This window comes from Alligator sinensis, unplaced genomic scaffold (assembly GCF_000455745.1).
Source record: "Alligator sinensis unplaced genomic scaffold, ASM45574v1 scaffold432_1, whole genome shotgun sequence".
Lineage (NCBI taxonomy): Eukaryota > Metazoa > Chordata > Crocodylia > Alligatoridae > Alligator > Alligator sinensis.
The window spans coordinates 2539446-2552164 of record NW_005841998.1 but is presented as its reverse complement, the minus strand read 5'-3'; the positions used below and the strand labels follow the sequence as shown (position 1 = coordinate 2552164).

The window sequence follows — 12719 nt, the reverse complement described above, 5'->3', positions numbered from 1 at the left end:
TTTTTGGGAAAAAGCCATGAGACATCCCATCAGTGTATCTGCTATCCATAGGAATTTCAAGCTGGCTCCCAAGTGTCTGGGTACTCCCTAACCTTGTGTTTCCTGATTATCAATCAATTTCTTGAGATGTTCCAAACCAGATAACCCCTTGTCAAGAGAAAAGACAATGATTTACACTATTAAGAATGCTTCGAAGCAGCTGAACTGAGGGTATAAAAATCTGTAAAAAACAGCAGTGTGGGTGCTTCAAGAAGAAAAATTGTGTGCTGACATCACCTACTGTTGTTCTCAGGACACTGGAAGAACATATCGTCTCCCTTCAAGGATTGTGCTAGGAACTTCACCCGTCAGCTTTGAGACCCAAGTGCCTTGGACTGATGAGATCTCAGCGCTCTCTCTCTCTTCTCTCTAGGCATAAATTTCTGAACCTGAACTGTATTAGTTAAGCTTGAGCTAAGTTTCCCCAAATACTTAGTGAAACCAAGGTAGTATTGTCATTGTTTGTGTTTGTTTTTCCTTTGCATATCTATTACTACTCGTACCATTATATATTTCATATACTTAGCAATAAATAACTTCTATAGTCAAACTGGTAGTAACTGGTTACATTTTTCCTTCTCTACTTCTCCTTCCTCGTGTGCTCTGCAGCAACGCTTCTTTTACCTAAGCTAAAGATCCCTGTGAAGCCCAAAAATACTGTGGGGTCTGCTCATCCAGAGGCCAAAGATTGGGACGTGCTGAGTTTGAAACACATAGGGGGATCAGCTTGTACAGGCTCATTGACCCAGTTTGACTCAGACGTGCCCTTATGAACTGAATGTTGGCCCATGAGGGCGTCAGCTGAACACCCAGCCAGATTCAGAGGTAGTCTGTTTACCTGTGTGCTTGTGTCTGACTGCAGTTTATTGTTGCTCTGATGAACTGATTCTTGGCATATGAGGGTGTCAGCCTGTCCATGCTGATCAACCCGACTGGGTCAGGCGTATCACGTTAATCTGTGTGCGTTTGTGTGCATGACTGATTTGGTGACTGGAAGAACCCAGCCCCACTGAGACTAAGTCCTGCAAGATAGCTCCATTGGGGGCGAGGACCTGCAGAAGGAGATATATAGCTCCGTATAGAAACACAAGTAACACAAGCAGCACATTGACAGAATTACCAAGACCCTAGAAACGTATCCCTTAAATGAGCACACCCAAAGTAATGGGCAAATCTGGTAACAGGGGCTAGGCTCAAGGCAGCCTCCTCCAACTTTCCCAGCATTGCAGGGTGTGGCAGCAGTTCATCATAGCAGGCAGGCACAACAGGTACTCAGGACACTGTATCATACCTTGTCCTGCATGAGCCAGATAGCCAGTGACCACTGTGCCAGGACTGCACAGCCACAGCACCAACAGGAAGCTGAGCAGCAAGGGATGAATACAGGGGGACAGGAGTCTGTGTACTCCACCAGCAGCTGACAGGCCAAACAGGATCAACAGGCATCTCTCCCACCCCCTCCCCTGGCCCTCAACAGCTCACTAAAACTCCTTAAGTGGCCCTCCAGCCCAAATAATTGCCTGCCCCTGCTGCTACAGGAACAAGAAGCAATTTATTAAATACACTAGAGAAATCCAAGAAAGACAACCACACCCTTGCTACGGAGGAAGGCAAAAAACACCGATCTGACCATGGGGTTAAATTCTTTCCTGATCCCAAATATGGCAATGAGTCTGACCCTGAGCAAGACCAACTAACTAGGAACCTCCTGGTGTTTTAGACCCAGCCAAAGCACTGGCACACCCCTCTGCAGTTCTGTACAATGCAAAGAACACTGGAAGCTGATTGTTAAGTAATTTAACTAGCTAATCTTGATGCAGACGTAGGAGATGGGAAAAATAAATCAATGGAGAATTTGCGCAGACTGGCTGAAACTTTATTGGTATCAAACTATCCACAAGAGAAGCATCAGGTTAAGAGTTCTTTCAAAGTAAATCACTGGAGGGATGGAAACTTCCATGTGCTGAAACTTCAGGTCTTCATGTACATACCCCCGTTTCTGGTAGGCCCTACTCGCTGGCTCTTTGGAAAGACTGAGAAAGAGCAAATCATCATGTGCTCTCAAAGCATACCAAGTTAGTAAGGCTACATGACCAATCCTCCAATGGTACTCGGACTTTTAACTTATTCAGCTGTAAGCTATAAACCTGCATTCAACTATGGAAATGAAAAACCTGACTGCAATTCAAGACTGAACCAACTAAACCAGCACAAAAAAAGACTATACACAAGAGACAGAACACCAAGCTTAATGCAGCTTTATCTACCCTTTCTTCCACAATGCAAACAGATGCAAATAACTGCTTCACTTGATAATCTAAGGGTTTGAAACCCGCTTTGAAGCAGAAATCATCTGTGGTTCTTCTGATACTAGTGAAACACTTATTTATGAGTGAATACATACAATGGGATTTTGAAAGAGTACTTAAGCAACTACAATATACATTTCCCACAGACAGTTAGTGAAAATTTTGCAGCTAGCTCCCCACCCAACACTACTAAAATTTCATCTTATTAAGGAAAGTAACAATGCAAAAAGCCTCTTTGAGAATTAATTTCCAAATTTTTTATTCTCATGGTGGACTGATTTAAAATCAGCAAGTCAAAAGCCTCATTTAAGTAACTGATTTTATCAGTTTTCCCATTCTATATTTTTTTGTTTTTTTAAAGAAAATTGTTATATCAATCAGTGAAAATACACCTAATTAACATGTTGATTTACAGCTAAATACAGTTTTAAGGTAGTTTTGGTACCTGTTTCCTAGGTACAAACTAAATATATATCTATATTTAAATATATCTCTGTCTGTCTCTCTCTACACACACAATTCTGTTCCTTCAATTAAAAACCACCTTTCTTAGAGAACTGATATTTATCAGTCTCAAGTAGTTTAATATGCTTAAAAATGATATTAAATGCAGCACAAGAAAATTAACTAATGATACCTACAGAGAGGTTTTGATCACTTCAGACATGAAAGATGCTCTCTCTAATTTCCATCTCACCAGTTATCTTAACATTATAACTCATTAATGTCTGCAAAGCTTCCCCTTCCTAAACCATACGTATCTGTGCTGTATCTATAGTATGCTATCCCCACACAACAAATCTGTCATCATGTCTAATTTTTTTCCATGACAAATTTTTAAAAAGTTAAAAACCTTAAGAATCTATAAAAGATGTGTCTGTTTACACGTGACACTTAAGGGAGAGTGCATATTTGAGGCTTGAGAGGCCGTAAAGCAAACAAATCATGTCCTGCAGAAATTTTTTTTATTTCCATTTATATTTATATAAAATTCTCAGTGAGAAAACTCCGAAGAATACAAAATGTTAATCAGATGCATCATATTCCACATTTAAACCACGGGAACAGAGCTTTAAGTCAATATACCATAAACCTTGTTTTATCTGAGCTTCAGGTTTTGATAAAACATTGAAATAATAAAGGGCTAGCAAAGCTATGGTATGAAATGCTATAATATTTTACAATAATATTTATAGCAGATCTATGATTTGAAAGGTATATATGAGTTCTGATTTCACCTACAAACCATTTACTAAGCTCAGATTTAATGCATATATGTAATGCACATAAAAATATGTCAATACATAGAGATCTATATATATCTGTAGCCTTTGAATAAAGCAAGATATCCAGAGTGCATTACATCACACACATTAACAAATACATCACTTTTCTAAAGAAAACATTATACTTCATTATCATTAAGATGCTTTATTTTGTTCTTTACAAGATCATGCCTTAACACAGGCTATTTTAATCCACTGCAGTATTTTCCTGCTGCTTTGGATACACTGACATCTGGTGGCAAATGAGAAAAAAAAAATCTCAAAACTATAGGCTGCTATACATTTTACTATTTTGTTCAATTTATACTAGATGACTACCCTCAGGTATCTTATTAAGAATCAAAATTTCTAGTATCACAAACTCTTCTACTCAAAGTCCATACCTGCTAGGAAAATCTGCTCCTAGTTGAACCATGAGATTTTAACACTTGCCTTTGGAATAGCTCTCCATTCACAATTTTTTTTTTTTCAAATCTTTGGTCACATTCATATTAAGGAAAAGTAACACAACACAGGCACTGGCCTCTCTGCACCAGATGTTCAACTGTAGGCAATAGTGTGGAAATAATAAAAGGTCTGACAGAAAAAATATGGCCGTCACATCACATGGGCACTGGTTATCATCCTTCTGGTAACATAAGCAGCAAAGGAGAGCACCAATTCATATGGAGTGAAGGACTCTCTCAACCATAACATAGGTCCCTCTTTGTATTGCTCACTCCTGCTACCTGTGCTTTACTTACTCATTACAGAAACAGAGAACCTCTAGTGTCCAAAGCAAGAGATAATGGCATCTCTGCAGGTCACTGCATGCATAGTTAAACAGTAAATAAAACCTCCAAACTGCCTGTTTAAAAAATCTTTAAAGCATAATAATAAAATATAATCTTTGAAAGGCAATTGCTCTCATACGAAGTAATATATTACCTGGATATTTTGAAAAAAAGGAGATCATTTTTAGTACAAAAGGTTTTAATTAACAGGCACAATAATTTAATTCAAAGAACAGGTCACAGGGATTTTGATTTAACATTTTGTTTGAACCTCAGCTGTGCAATCTGGTCCACATGAACTAATAGTTGAGCCTCAATGATTACAACTGGGTTTCAGGCAGACCTAAATGTTCAGAAAGGACACCTGTATCTTTCTCAAAATCTGTTCTAATTTCCAATTCAAAATTTGTGTTTTTTCATACAAGTAGCATTATTAGATGATTAACCCATTCTCCTTTGATGCTCTAATGCAGAGCTGTCCAGAAGAAGGCTGCCAAAACATGGCCACAAGGGGTTAAGCTGCAGCCCCTGGGCTCCTGCTCCCTGCCACTCCCTTCAAAAGCTCCCAGATGCTGCTGGCAACAGCCTGCATTACAAGAGCGTCTGCCCTAATTCTTTGTCGTCCAGCTTTTATTGGCGAAAGTTACCAAATTTGTTTGGAATTATGGCACAGCCAGTTCTGGATTCCACCCCACATCCAGCTTTTGGTGCCTGTCCCTTCCCCAACGGACAGGGCAGTGCAGCGCTGCATGGCTGGAGAAGCTGAGGTTAAGCCTGGGGCCAGACAGGTACACAATGCAGGGGAGGGAAATTGAAGCTGGATGGCCCTGCTCAAATACACTGTTAAACTTTTGTTGCAAATAAAATTAATGCACTCTTTATAGTATTTTAAGAATATCTTTCAAGTCAATGGTTCTCAACCTTTTTTGGACTAGGTCCCATTTGTAAACATCAATGGCCACTCCCAACCCAGTGCCTCTCACTCCAGACCCGCAGCTCCCTGCTCCCAGGCCCCAGCCCACCAGTTTGTGGGGCAGGGAGTATGTGGGGGGGCACAGGGGGGCCCCAAGCAGCCCCTTTCAGGCTGAAACTCCAGCCCGCAAGGGAAAACCACGATTTCCCAAGTTTTTCTCTTTTAAAGGAGAATCGATTTTTAAAGTTTGTTGATCCATTTTTAAAGTTTGCTTGTGACCCTTTCATATATTCTTGTGACCCACTTTTGGGTTGTGACATACTGTCCAGTTAGACCAAAAAAACCTGGTATAGTGAATGACTTGTGACCCACTTTTTTTTAGACTGACAATGCACTAATTTCCTACACTGAGGCAGCCTCAGAATAAAATGCCTGAAGCTTCTAGCATCCTGACCATCTCCAAAACATGACCACTGCACAGTTCCACTTTGTAATTGTACACATAAACCTTGGGACAATTTGAACCATATACATTCTAATTTCTTTTTTTTTTTTTAACCTAGCTCCTGTGTAAAACACTAGCCCCAACTATACCCCTTGATCCAATTTGGACCACCTAGGCATTTATATATGTTTTCATCACTGTTGTCACAGTGCCTCGTTAATGATTTCTTCCACAAATTTACTTCAACTGAAAAAAAATTATTTAGCTGTGAAAAATAAAAGTGCATTTGTAAATAGTTACAAACTATTGATATACACCGAGTTGTGTCTTATTTTCAAAAGGAAGAATCCTGAGATGCCTGTCTGCACTGAGAACAGGCTTTTTGCATAATGTGCCCTAATGGTACATACCATTTAAGACGTCATTTTCTTTAAGATCAATTTAGCTTATGGCAATTTTCAAACAGCATTCCCATAATCCTTTGATTCAAGTTTGCTTCATTAGGAATTTTCTACACACAGGTGGAGCCAAATTAACACAAATAACCATTATGACTCCTCCCAGCTAAAATAGCTACTTCAAAAGCAGACTAATTATGCAATGGCATACTCTGTAGGGTAAGTGCTCATTTTCCATCCAGAACTTAATGGCTCTTTTGCAGCTATTATGCTTGGTTGGGTAAAGAGTATGCACAACAATACACACATTTAAATCAGGTAGATAATAGTCTTTAGAGGATTCACCATATCTGAATCTTTAACACCTTATTTCAATAAATGTGTTAAAAGATCATTAAAGATAAATCGCAATGAAATTAATTTTAAACATAAGTTTAAACAAATTTGGTAACTTTAGCCAATAAGTGTTGAACAACGCAAAATTAGGGCAGACATTCACACTCCTGCCAACCTTTTACCCTTTGTATTTTTAAAAGCAAATAATACTGTTTTCAAGCATATCAGCATGAGACAAAGTTTACAGTTATTTAAATGTCTTCTATCACTTTGTTTTCCTTAGCTAACTGTAAGCAAATACTATCCAAGCAATAATGCCTAACAACCTAATGATATTGTGTAACCACCTTTGCATTTTGCATTTTCCTAAGAAATGTGCCAGAGAGCTATTATTCTTTCTAAGTTTCATGCTAATCAAACGTACACAAGTTGCAATAGGGATGAAAAACCTTAGCTTCTTACAGTTTTAAAAAAAATCTGCTTCCAGAATCAAGTAACAACCAGCAATAAGCTTTTAACTTACTGAAATCTGATGACTAGCTATAAAACAAATTAGGCTCTAAAGGTACATAATTTTTTAAGAAGTAGGTTCTTCTCTAGTCTGTCATTTTATAGCAAAAGATTATTTTAGGATAGCAATAATTAATGCTAATTTATAATGGATATAAACAAACATAAATAAAAAAACCCTCATGCATTAATTTATGTATGACAAAACTAATGTCAGGGGGTCAGGGCAGGAAAGATGCTGCCTAGTTTCCAACTGGCCCTGAATATCTGAATGGGCCTAGCTGCCAGCAGCCTAATTCCTTCCAGCTGGCCCAGTTACTTGCATGGGCATGGTTGACTGCATGGCTGCAGCAGCCCTTTTAGCTGTCAGGCAGATACTCAGCAAAAATGCCTCTCTAGGTAGCTCCTCTGCACCTAGCTTTCTCCAGTATGGATGACTGCTGGTTCCAGTCTTGATTTCTGTTTCTTACCTGGTATCTTCTAGTTCCTACCTGCTAGCTCCTAGTTCTTGGCTCATGGCTAGATCATTTCTTGCTCCTGACCCCCCGGCTCTTGACTCAAATTTGGACCTTTGTTACCAACTCCCTGGTTCATGCCTCCATAAGTTAAGTACATAAAGCCTAAGGCTGAATCAATTCAATCTTCACAAATTAGTCTAAACTGTGTAGATTGAACTGATAAACACATGAACAGGCATTCACTTTTGATTCTGGAAATGCAGCCACATGCCTGCAGTGGCCCAAGGCTAGAAACTGGGGAATACTAGAACATACCTCCCTGCTCGGCTGGAGCAGACAGCTTGGGCCAAAACTAGCCTGCCTACCCTGCAAGGAGGAGGTGCAAAGCATCCTGGGATGCTGGTGGGGACTGAGTTAACTTGAATCTGGAAGGGATCTTTTCAGAAATTCAGTAAACCAATTTAACCTAAATCTGTTAAGTTTGATCCTATATGCATCCAGGTTTAACTTAAATCAGCTTTGGCCATTTTGAAAGAGGTTTATGAACACTGAACTTCTGTTGTGTTACAGATTTGAACCAGTTTCCAATCAGTTATACTGGTGTGTGTGTAATTTCTGTCCCTAGCCAAAGTGTCTTGACCACCCACATCACAACAGTACCCTGCCATATGAAAAATGATCAACCTCCCAATTAAATGAAAATTTGCTACTATTTACACTGGTAATGATTACCATAAGAGGTAACTAAAACATCCAAGTGGTTTACAAGCTCAAAAATAATCTTTGACATTTGACCACAGAAACAAACCCCTCATTTAACAAGAATGATCTTTATTTATTTTCTACGCAGTGATGATAGTACAATCATTAGTTATCAAGTCTTAACCCGTTTTAAAATATTCATCTTTCATCAAGTGCTAATTTAAAAAAATAAGAATTACTTCCCTCAACATGTAAATGATGCGTCTTTTTTAAAAATATGGGGAGTTTATATACATGACTACTTTCAAGAGAGTGAGACTTCTCTATAAATGTGCCACTGTAGAAAAATGAACTTCTGAATCTATACAAGCAAAATAAACCAATGACATAGTTAATTAAATAAAAGAAGATTAAAGGACAAAAACTAGAATATAAATAGTTAAGTCTGCTAAATGTCAAATGCAACCAAATAATAGTTTGTTAAATGTCAGATGCAAAGGTTTTCCACAATTCTGAATACTGATAAAAAGCAGCAAAAAAAGAAAAAAAAATTGTTGTTTCAGTGCAAAACCTCTTGCAGCCTGATGACTTTGTTTAGGAACAAAGGACTGAAAGAGGCCTCCTGAGCCTTCAGATCCAGCCACCTGCATCTTCCAGGACTCTTTAACCAAGAAAATCCCAAAATCACCACTCCAAACACTCACCCGCAACTACATGGAACAATAAATGAAACCCCAGAAACACTGTATTACATGCGATGGGCAAAAGCAGGGAAGATGAAGCCACTTCCAGTGTCATGTCAGAGAAGTAATTGGTTAATACTTGCTAGTATGTGCTTTACAGTTTATGTCAAATCTGAACTCAGGGAAAAATTCCTTCCTGATGCCAAATGTGGCAGTTGGTATGACCTTAAGCAGTAGACCATCTTGCTAGGTTTCTAATACTGGCAGGAACATCAGAACGCCTTAGTCAATCCCCACAAACCCCCCTAAACTTAGCTGTGGCCAACAAACACACGCCCAGGGGATGGCAAATAACCTGCAAAGACATAAGCATTCACTGTGAGGGGGGAGGGAGAGGAGGCAGTTTCTTCCTGATCCTAACTAATATCTAACAAAAATCCAGAGGCATTGTTAAATTCCTTCCATATTAAAGAGCCACCTCCAACCTGGGAACTGCAAATACATAACTCCACATCCCACACTGGCCAATGAGCCAGAACCCCTTGTCCTATCACACTATCCCTTCCATAAACTTATTCAGTTTGGTCATAAAGATGCAGATTCCTTGCCCCTAATGCATAGAAGGACTGTTTCAAAATTTCACTCATCTGATAGCTAGAAAACACCTTCAAAATTTCAAACTCCCAATTTAAAGTTCATCTACAACCATTTAGTAACCATTTGACCATGCATCACTCTTTTTTCAGCCTAAGAATACCTTTACCTTCCCTACTATATATATGTATTCCCATATACATATTTGTAGAGTGATCATATCCTCTTAGATGTTTCTAAACTAAACAAACTGCTTTAATCTTCTTTCACAACAAAAGGTCTCCATTACCTTAACTGTCTTGATGACCATTTTTTTAATTCCTCCTATTTTAAGTTCATCTTTTTTTAATGCTGATGACCAGAACTGCACATGGTATTATAAATTGTATTCCTCCTCAAAAACTTCATTAGAAATAGCACAAGTCCATCTACCAACACAAACAAACAAACAAGCTGGGAAATCTGTTGTTAAAGGTTTGGTCCTGATTACATGCAACTCAATCACAAGATTCCCACTGATTTCAAAGGTACAGACAGAAGTGACATTTTTTGCCCAACTTGGCCCCTGTAAGCGCTCTACAGCCAAGACCAAACAGAAGTGCATGACTGCAGATCACTTTAAAGGCCCAACCCTGCAAAAATCTGAACTCTCATTGCCTGCAGGTTGAAATTGGAGATGCTCCAAAACAGAATGCATTCTGTAACTTTTGTCTGCGTGCAGGGTGGGGCTCCCTAAAGCTCAGACCTGCTCTGGCACGGTCTTCAGAATGGGAAGCGGGAAAGGGAGTAGGATGAGTTCAGTCTTGGGTTTTTTCAGCTGGTTCTGGAGAGTGGGACAGGTGGATTGGAGCTCCCCTATCCCCCCCAAGGTTAGGGAGCTCCAATCCACCCCACCCTCCACCACTAGCTGGGGAACCCCTAAAAAAAAAAAGCTCTCTCCACTAGCATTCCCCCCTCCCAATCTGAAAATAGTGCCGGGGCAAGGGGGAGAGTGACTGCAGGCTAGCAGCTGCTATAAACAACAGCTGGAATCCCCAACCCCTGAGACCCAACAGCTAACTTCTGTTAGGTCCAGGGAATCGTTGCAAGTCATGGCCCTTCCAATGAAGCACCATAAGTTATAATGGTGAGCTGCCCTTCTGTCTGCACCTTCAGTAGTGCAGCACTGTATCCTAAACTACAACCACTTGTTGTAATCTTTAGTTATGATTTCATCTTCTTTACATTGTCTTGCTAATATCATAGCATAAATGCTTTCATTTCTGCTTTTAATGCCAATTTTTGTTAATGGGTTGAAATGGATATTTTATCACTGGTGAGAATGCAGAGCTGGTGCTCATTAAAATAAGTTTACAGGTTATAGAATGGATTTCATGTTTTCTTAAGTTAAAAATAACAGAATTGTGCTAGAGGTCTGTAAGCAGAGGAAACAGTCTAGTTTTGGTAGAAACAACCTGAAATTGTGTTTATCCTCTCTGAAAGTAACTGTAGAATTTCTAAGTAAGTGAAGTAGTACAATATAGATTTTTTAAATGATGTAATACCCTGATTGCAGCCAAGATTATATGGTCCATGTGAAGATGGGGAAGTCATGAATGTAACCCACAGAAACTCAAGTCAGAGTTCTAGATTGCAAAGGATGCCCAGGGAGTTCCTGCTTGGAATGTTTCTTGTTCTAGTCTTAGAAGTAAAGCAAATTAAGCTTTTTCCACTCTCTTTTTGTTGAAGGGCTCCCTGACAAATTTCAATATGAAATTTATCAGTCTCAGCTGAAGAAGTGCAGGATGTTTCACAAAAACAAATATCGTTTTCCAACTGATTATCATGTATTTGAGCTAGATAGTGTTAATAAAACAAACATATTTAAATAGTCCAACTAAAAATACTAAATATTAATTCTCCCTTCAGGGGCTCAGATTACTCTCTACTTACCTGTAATGTAATCTTACTAGTGCTCCAGCCACTTGGCTACATCCATGCTACTTTTTTTTTTCCTGTGCAAAGAATGTCCTGCTACCATTAATTCTAAATGGAGCTCCAGCACTAATACCAACAGTTAGGCTAGATTCTGATAGCCACTGACACTTCAACACCATATTGTCCAACTCAGCTTGTGGAAGATCTATTGACAGATAGTTTAAAATGCTAATAACTACAAGGGGCTTGCTTTACAGCTGCACTGAAGCTAGCAATGTAAATAGCAGGACATTTTTGCCCAGAATCCCTATGACAGGCAACAAAAGGCCAAAGAGTCCAGGAATAAGGAAGTAGACAGACCTAAAGTTTTAACACTAGCAAGAACAAAACAAAACAAAAAACTTAAATTTCCATGTTGTCTTTTCTATATAAACCAAAGAACCAAAAAATTCTATTTTGTTTTGCAGGTCCCCATTCAAATGGGGACCTGCATCCCCAGGGCTGCCCGGGCTCGGGGCAGGGCACCGGGGCGAAGCCGGATTGGTGGCCAGGCTCCTGGAACTCTCGCCCGGCCTGGCATGCTGCGGGGGCATTCCCGGCCGGAGCCCCCACGTCAACCGCTCCGAACCCAACAGAGCGGAAATTTTCTAAGTCCCACAGCGGACGCCAGGTCCTCCCGGTTCCCCAGCAGGAGAGCCCCACCACTCCCGTGCAAGCACCCCGGCCTGCCCTCCCTCACAGCAAATCACCGGGGCGAAGCCGGATTGGTGGCCGGGCTCCTGGAACTCTCACCCGGCCTGGGCCGAGGAGGCCTGCGTGGGCTCCTGCCGCCCCAGCCCGGGCCCTCCGCCCCTCGCCGGGGTCGCCAGACTCCGACCCCGGGGCCCCGCAGCCCTGCTGGGGCCCGTGGAGCTGCACCTGGCCTGCCCGGCCACAGAGCCCTTGACCAAGTAGAAGCCGGAATTGCGGCCAGGCTCCTGGAACTCTTGCCCGGCCTGGCCGCCAGCTCACTCCCCGGCCGGAGCTCCAGTTGACATGGCACCATACTCAGGTTTGACCTCTCCCTGCAGCACGGTCCTGCCCCGGAGGTTCCGCAGGCCGCCCTCCTGGAACCGAAGATGGGCATCTGGGGTCCCGAAAAGCGCGTCCCCGAAAATCTCCGCAAACCTTTCCCTGCAATATTGCAGATGTGGCACCCGGCCCAGCCACCGGGGGCAACCGCCGAAAGTGTCCGCCCTCCTGGATAGAAGGGCCGGGCAAGGCCCGTTTCAAAAACCTCATATGGACTTCCGGGGCCGGAGGTTGGGCGCCAGGTCGACCCCGGCCGGCCCTCCCGGGCCCCCTGCGCGGCTCCGC

At 41.2% G+C, this 12719-nt stretch overlaps 1 protein-coding gene across 6 annotated transcripts in view; it reads right to left on the bottom strand.

Moving 5' to 3' along the window:
- The window catches only part of ASB3 (ankyrin repeat and SOCS box containing 3), a 109488-nt gene that overhangs the window by 48430 nt on the left and 48339 nt on the right, over positions 1–12719 (bottom strand). The window lies entirely within an intron of this gene.